A 7,186-nucleotide genomic window follows, 5' to 3' on the forward strand; every position below is an offset into this window, starting at 1 on the left:
GACACAGGAGGGTATGTGCTGTAAGACTTCATTTATATAAGGCTCCAAAACAAGCTAATCTGTGGTTTTGGAGTCAGGGTAGTGTTTAGCTTTGAGGTGAGAGAAGGGATCAAGAAGGGGCTTCCTGGAGTGCTGCTAACATTTTGTCTCCGTATCTGGGTTCAGGTTACATGGGTGCATTTGCTGGAAATACTCATCAAGCTGGATAGTTACGATGTGTGTACTCTAACATAGGTATGTTAGATTTAAAAGGTTTTTTTTTTTTAACGTTTATTTTGAGAGAGAAGTGGGGAAGGGGCAGAAAGAGAGAGAGGGAGGCACAGAATCCGAAGCAGGCTCCAGGCTCTGAGCTGTCAACACAGAGCCCAATACGGGGCTGGAACTCATGGACCACGACGTCATGACCTGAGCTGAAGTCGGACACTTAACTGACTGAGCTACCCAGGCACTCTGATTTAAAAGTTTTTGAAAAGAGAGCCACCTGAGCGGCTCAGTCAATAGGGTGTCCAACTTTGGCTCAGGTCATGATCTCAAGGTTCATCAGTTCAAGCCCCACATTGGGCTTGCTGCTGTCAGCGCAGATCTACTGTCTCCCTCTCTGTCTACCCCTCCCCCTCCCCTGCTCACGTTCTCTCTCTCTCTCAAAAATTGATATTAAAAAAAAGCTTTTGAGGGGCGCCTGGGTGGCGCAGTCGGTTAAGCGTCCGACTTCAGCCAGGTCACGATCTCGCGGTCCGTGAGTTCGAGCCCCGCGTCAGGCTCTGGGCTGATGGCTCAGAGCCTGGAGCCTGTTTCCGATTCTGTGTCTCCCTCTCTCTCTGCCCCTCCCCCGTTCATGCTCTGTCTCTCTCTGTCCCAAAAAAAAATAAATAAAAACATTGAAAAAAAAATTAAAAAAAAAAAAAAGCTTTTGAAAAGAGAAACCAAGTTTGCACACACACACACGCACACACACACACACACACACACACACACACACACAATCAGCCACTCCACCCCGAGTCACCTTGGATGCTCTTACCTGAAGCCTCCCTCAGCTGGAGGTGAACTGGGCATTTAGGTGGGGGGAGGAGGGAGGTGGCACATCAGGCCAGAAGAGGATTTGGGGACATCATTGAGTGGGTTGAAGAAGCAGGGGATGCAGGGGTGGACAAGAATGAGAAAGAGGAGTCTTAGCTGTGTCTCTAACTGGCAGCAAGATGGGAAGACAGTTTCCCCTGTTGGAGTCTCACTTTCTGCATCTGTGAAATGGGGGACCAAATCATGAAGGAAAAGTCGATAAATGTGACTACATTAAAGTGAGCAAGTTGGACCAGATTAGTTTTCACATCAGAAGCACCCAAGTGTTCTATCAAAAAAATATAGGTCTCAACCCAAAGGGAGTGAAAAAAGTCACTTCCCTTTGCAAGAAGCACGTCTCACGTTTCTAGACTTTCTGCTTCTATATTTATATTTAGGGATACTATAAGTGTATTGTTTATACATTTTTAAATTATGAAAATACCAAATAAAAATACATTCTATGTCAACTGCCCCTGGTCCCACTGAGAAGTCCTGCTCTTTGTGCTCTGAGATTGTGAGAAGGGAGGAGGAAAGGCAGGGGAGGAAGAACAACAGAGTAGAGATGGAGTGAGCACCCAGCTACTTCCCCTCATCTATTCAACTGTATCTATCTGCACATCTAGTCATTTACCTATCCATCCATGCATCCATCCATCCGTGCATCCATCCATGCAACCATCCATCCATCCATCCATCCATCCATCCATCCCAATCTGCCCACTTATCTGTCCATTCATCACCTCTCAACCCATCCATTCATCTCTTCTTGCATCCATCTATTTATCCATTCATATCTTCCCAATCTGTCCATCTGTCCATTTTCCTTCCATTTATACATCTACCTAACCTTCCATCTCTTCATCCCTTTCTCCACCCAAATACCCCTTCAGCTGCCCATCCAGCACACGTATTAACTGCCTCCTTGTATCAGGCCCTTAGTTAAGCCCGGGGTAGTGGGGCGTGGGGAGGGCAGAGATTTGAACCCAAGGCTGATACCATGTCTGGCAGCTTGCAATGGGTTCCTGCCCCAGGCTGGGCTGCGCTGGGGTGTGGGGTGTGGAGAGCCCAGGAGAGGAAAACAAGCAACTGGAGAAAGACCAGCAGACACAGTGGGAGCTAGGATCCAGAGCCTGTCCCAGACTGAGGAAGGACAGGAAAAGGAGGAGAGTGACTCGGAAGGTCAGCCTGGGCTTCCCCAGATAGTCCTAGAAAAACCAGCCCAGGCCCCTGGGATCTGGGGGAACATGCAGTGAGGCTAGTTTCAGGCCCAGCCCACTTCAATACCTCTCCGTCTTCTTCCCTCCTCTTCTTCTGTGCCCCCTTTCTTCCCATCATCCAACTTCCCAAGGCCAGGGCCTTGGTCCATCCATCTGTAATTCCAAAGCCTGCCCAAAGTTTAGCCGACAAAACCACCAGTCTCTGCCTGGCCATTGGCAGGAACCACAGAACTTTTAGAATCTTCTCTTGTCCCTTGAGGAACCTAGATGAACAGGGCTTATGATTACTTGTCATCTATGAGCAAACAGGCTCAGAGAAGTTAACTTACTTGCTTGAGGTCACAGAGCAAGTAATCTAAGGCTCTAATTCCTCACCCTGTACTTTTTTACTAGCATGGTTAAAATAGTAGTGAGGAGAGGGGAGCCGTTTCCATAGGGCCCTGGGGTGCAGCCCATGGTGGGACTGGGGGTGTGGGTAGGTGGTGTGCAGGGATAGCTGGGAAGGAGGAAAACAGTGGCATCACCAGTGGGGTTATCTATCTGGAAACTTCCCCTTCTCCAACACTTTGGCTGCTTCGTGGGCAGTCTTAAAACCCCATCCCAGGCCAGGAGGAGGCAGAAATGATGTGGGTGGGGCAAAACATCTTTTCTCTACTCTGCTGTAAACAGGTAACATGGGATTATATTTTTGGATGACCATTTGGCAAAATCTGTTACACCAAAAGCATTTATACTCTTTGGCTCATCAAGTTCAACTACAGAAATCTATCCTATAAAAATGTTTCCCTGGGGCACCTGGCTGGCTCAGTCGGTGGAGCATGTGACTCTTGATCTTGAGGTTGTGAATTCAGGCCCCACGTTACTTAAAATAAAGATTACTTAAAAATAAAACCTTTAAAAAAATAAAAATAAAACTTTAAAACTCAAAGTAAAAATTGGGGCTCCTGGGTGGCTCAGTCAGTTAAGCGTCCAGCTTTGGCTCAGGTCATGATCTCATGGTTTGTGAGTTCGAGCCCCACATCAGGCTGTCTGCTGTCAGCACAGAGCCCTCTTTGGATCCTCTGACCCCCTCTCTCTGCCTCTCCCCGTCTGGTGCTCTCTCTCTCTGTCTCTCAAAAATAAACATTTGAAAAAATAAAAATAAAAATGTGTCCCTAATGTACAAAGATGTACAAGGATGTTCCTCACAGCACTGTTTATAATTCTGACAAACAGGAGAATGGTTGAATAAATTTTGACAGATCTCTACAGTGGAAAACCATGTAGCTGTTAACAACTTTGTCTATAAAATGGGGATAAACAGGGGCGCCTGGGTGGCGCAGTCGGTTAAGCGTCCGACTTCAGCCAGGTCACGATCTCGCGGTCCGGGAGTTCGAGCCCCGCGTCGGGCTCTGGGCTGATGGCTCAGAGCCTGGAGCCTGTTTCCGATTCTGTGTCTCCCTCTCTCTCTGCCCCTCGCCCGTTCATGCTCTGTCTCTCTCTGTCCCAAAAATAAATAAACGTTGAAAAAAAATTAAAAAAAAAATGGGGATAAACAGAGTACCCACCTCTCACAGTTTTTATGAGGATTAAGTGAATCAATACCTTCAAAGTGCTCAGGTGGTAAAGACATGCTATCATTATCATAAGTGTAGAAATAGTAAAAGGTAGCTAAGGTGCAATGCTGATGTTAGAAGAAAGTTGCAGGAACAATGTGTGAAGTGTGATCTCACTCAAGTAGAAATAAATAATGGTGAACATTCATATATGGAAAGAGAAAAGTCTGGACACACAGCCAACAAACTATGGCATTATGATGGTCTTTATGGGATATGGGAAACAGACATTCATTCACTTGTAAATTTCCATAAATGCTAAAATTGTATAAGGCCTGTATATTACTTTTGAAACCAGAAAAAAAATCCTTCAGTAGAGTAAAGAAAATAAGAGGAGATAGGGCAGTAGATGATGGCTGCTTTCTTCTTGAGGACCCCAAAGTCCACAGATCAAAGATGTCCAAACAAAGGAAAGGGTCCCTGATTGGCTGACCGGACCCTGGGGAAGGGAAAGGTTCAGCCTTCTGCCCCATCTTGTCTGAATGCTCCTTCTCAATCCACAGAGCCCAAGGGCGCCATGGGGGACATTTTCTCTTTAGGGCACAGAGCCCAGTAGGTTGGCTCATCAGGTACCTGTGAGTCATCTCAGGCAAACCATTCACCCTCTCTGGGATTCAGCTGCCCTCCCTGTAGCACGGGAAGCAGTGTAGCCTGTAGGTAGGCTGTGACCAGCCAGGGTGGAGAATGTGCTATACGGTAGTGCAGTGTCACAGCAGTGGAGGGATGGGGGGTCAGCCAGGAGATGAGGTTTTGCCAAGAAGAGCCATCCTACCAAGAGTCTGTCAGTTTGCAAAAATGTCACTGGCCACAATTTACCAGTAGACAATTTTTACTCGTGACACCTCTGACACCAAATGCATGATGTCTTTTCCAACACCACTTCTCCAATTCCCTGACACTGGCTGAGAGTCCTACAATTCAGTTCCCTTCTGACACTATCTCCCAGGAGTTAGCATCCAACCCCACAAGTTAAGGGGTCAGTCCCGTTAAGACTGTCTCCATTTCAGACACCAACCACAAGTCTGGGTTAACACTTGTACTTCTGACCGACCAGCTATAAATCAGGGGAATCTCAGCACGCCTTGTTCAGGTTTTTCCAATTTGCTAGAAAGGCTCACAGAACTCAGGAAAGCACTTTGCTCACATTTACCATTTTATCATAAAGGATACAACCCAGGAAAGCCAAATGTGGAAGACAGGCACGGGGCAAGGTATGGAGGGCGGGGGGCACATGGGGTTTCCATGCCCTCTCCAGGTGCACCACCCTCCCAGCACCTCGATGTGTTCACCAACCCCTTCGTTGAGGAGTTTTTAATGGAAATTCATTAGGCAGGCATGATTTTGGTGATTGGCGAGTGAACTCAGTCTCCAGCCCCATTCCCCTCCTGAGAGATGGGGGCGTGGGGCTGAAAGTTCCAACTCTCTAATCCCACCTTGATCTCCCTGGTGACCAACTTCCATCCTGAAACTATTAGGGGCCACCAGCCACCAGGCATCTCATTAGCATACAAAAGACACTCATAGCTCTGGAGATTCCAAGGGTTTTAGGAGCTGTGTGCCAGAAACACAGGAGAAGGACTAAACATACACTGCTCAGGACTCACATCTGCTACTTGGAAGTTTGGCACATCCGAATTGGAATAAGATGTAGAAATCAGCAAGGGCAACGGGCTCATGTGACTTGGAGGGGCTCCTTTGGAGCAGCGGCTTGCGTCAGGCTACCCGGTGCATGTCACATTAGTGACCAAGCCAGGTCTCCTGCCTCCCAGCTCCGACCCCTCCACACTGAACTTCTGGAGTTCCAGAAGAAGTAGAACAGGTAACACTGTGTTAGTCTACCCATTCTACAGATGAGAAAACAGAGGGCTGGAGAGCAGGTGCGCCTTGCAGTACAGTCTCCTTCTTTGTACCTGTGGCATTTCTGGCCACCCCAGTGTGCCAGGGTGGGTCTGTGCCTGGTTGTTCAGAGTCAGCTCCAAGAGAGTAGAATGGGGAGTGCCTTGGAGGGGAGGGGATTATCATCAAGGCTAGAGCCCCCTGGTCCCACAGACCCCTCAGCATCCAGGTCAGATGATGCCCCTGCCATCCAGGGCTCCCTGGCACAGAGGCATGGGGGCAGGGTGTGGACTGTGGTGCTCAAATTTGCCCCTGTGTGTGACCCTGGGCTCCTCTCTGAGTGTGCTCCATACAAGGAAAGAGTGGTATCATGGGCTTTGAGCACTGGTTTCTCACTTTAAAATGGGTGTGAAGGGGGCGCCTGGGTAGCTCAGTTGGTTAGGTGTCCGACTCTCGATCTTGGCTTAGGTAAAGATCTTACAGGTTCGTGAGTTTGAGCCCTACATAGGACTCTGCCCTGATAGCACAGAGCTTGCTTGGGATTCTCTCTTCCTTTCTCTCTGCCCCTCCTCCACTCACGCTCTCTGTCTCTCGATCTCAAAAACAAGTAAATAAACATTTAAAATGGGTGTGGGAAATTGATGTTAAATTCACCCTACGGGGTTGTTGGCAGAATCAAATGAAATATGTAAGAGCCAGTGGTAGGCACATGAGTGTGAATTTCCTTTCTCCTTCCCTCTTTTCCTCTCCCACCCCTGTCCTTCCTTTTTTCTTTCCTTCCTAACCAATACCTCTGAGTACGGTGTTAGAGAAAGAACCAGATGCTATGGGACAGGCCATGGGGGGACAGCCTCCATCAGGGGACTTGAGGATGGAAAATGGCTTCTCAAACCAGCCATGGGAAGGGACAGTCAGGTCTGCCCTGCCCAGAATCCCCAGGCCTCCCACTGCTAAGGAGCTCAGGGAGTCACATGGGCCCCATGAGGGCGTCGGGTCCCTGGACTGACACAGAAAGGGGTCCTAGGGAGGCATACCTCTCATCCAGAGTCACGTGGCTGATGGGGCTGTGTGGGACAAGAGCTGACGTGACTCCCAGAGCTACCCAGCACTAGGGAGACCTGGGGATTCTGGGCAGGATGGAGCAGACTGTCACAGGCCGGCTTACATGCCAGCCAGCCTGACCCCACATCTCGGGGCCAGCTGGAGGGATGCGTCACCTATTTATCAGTGCCAGACCCTACCCTGGGAATGTTTGGTTTCCTCCTGCCCTGTTGGGGACCCCCTACACAAGATCAGCTTAGCCCACCTCTAAGAGAAAAGGCAAATGTGAGCTGCCTTGCTCCTGAAGCTCAAGGGCAGGGAAGTCCAGCGGGGAGGTGGGGAGCGGGGTGCAGACCATGTGGACACCCACGAGCATCCACGAGTGCACCCCCTGATGTGTGCTGCTCCCCGGATGCAACACACACGCTTGCTCAC

This window comes from Lynx rufus, unplaced genomic scaffold, assembly GCF_022079265.1.
Source record: "Lynx rufus isolate CCGP_SWC_20201006 ecotype Redwood Valley unplaced genomic scaffold, mLynRuf1.p SCAF_27, whole genome shotgun sequence".
NCBI lineage: Eukaryota > Metazoa > Chordata > Mammalia > Carnivora > Felidae > Lynx > Lynx rufus.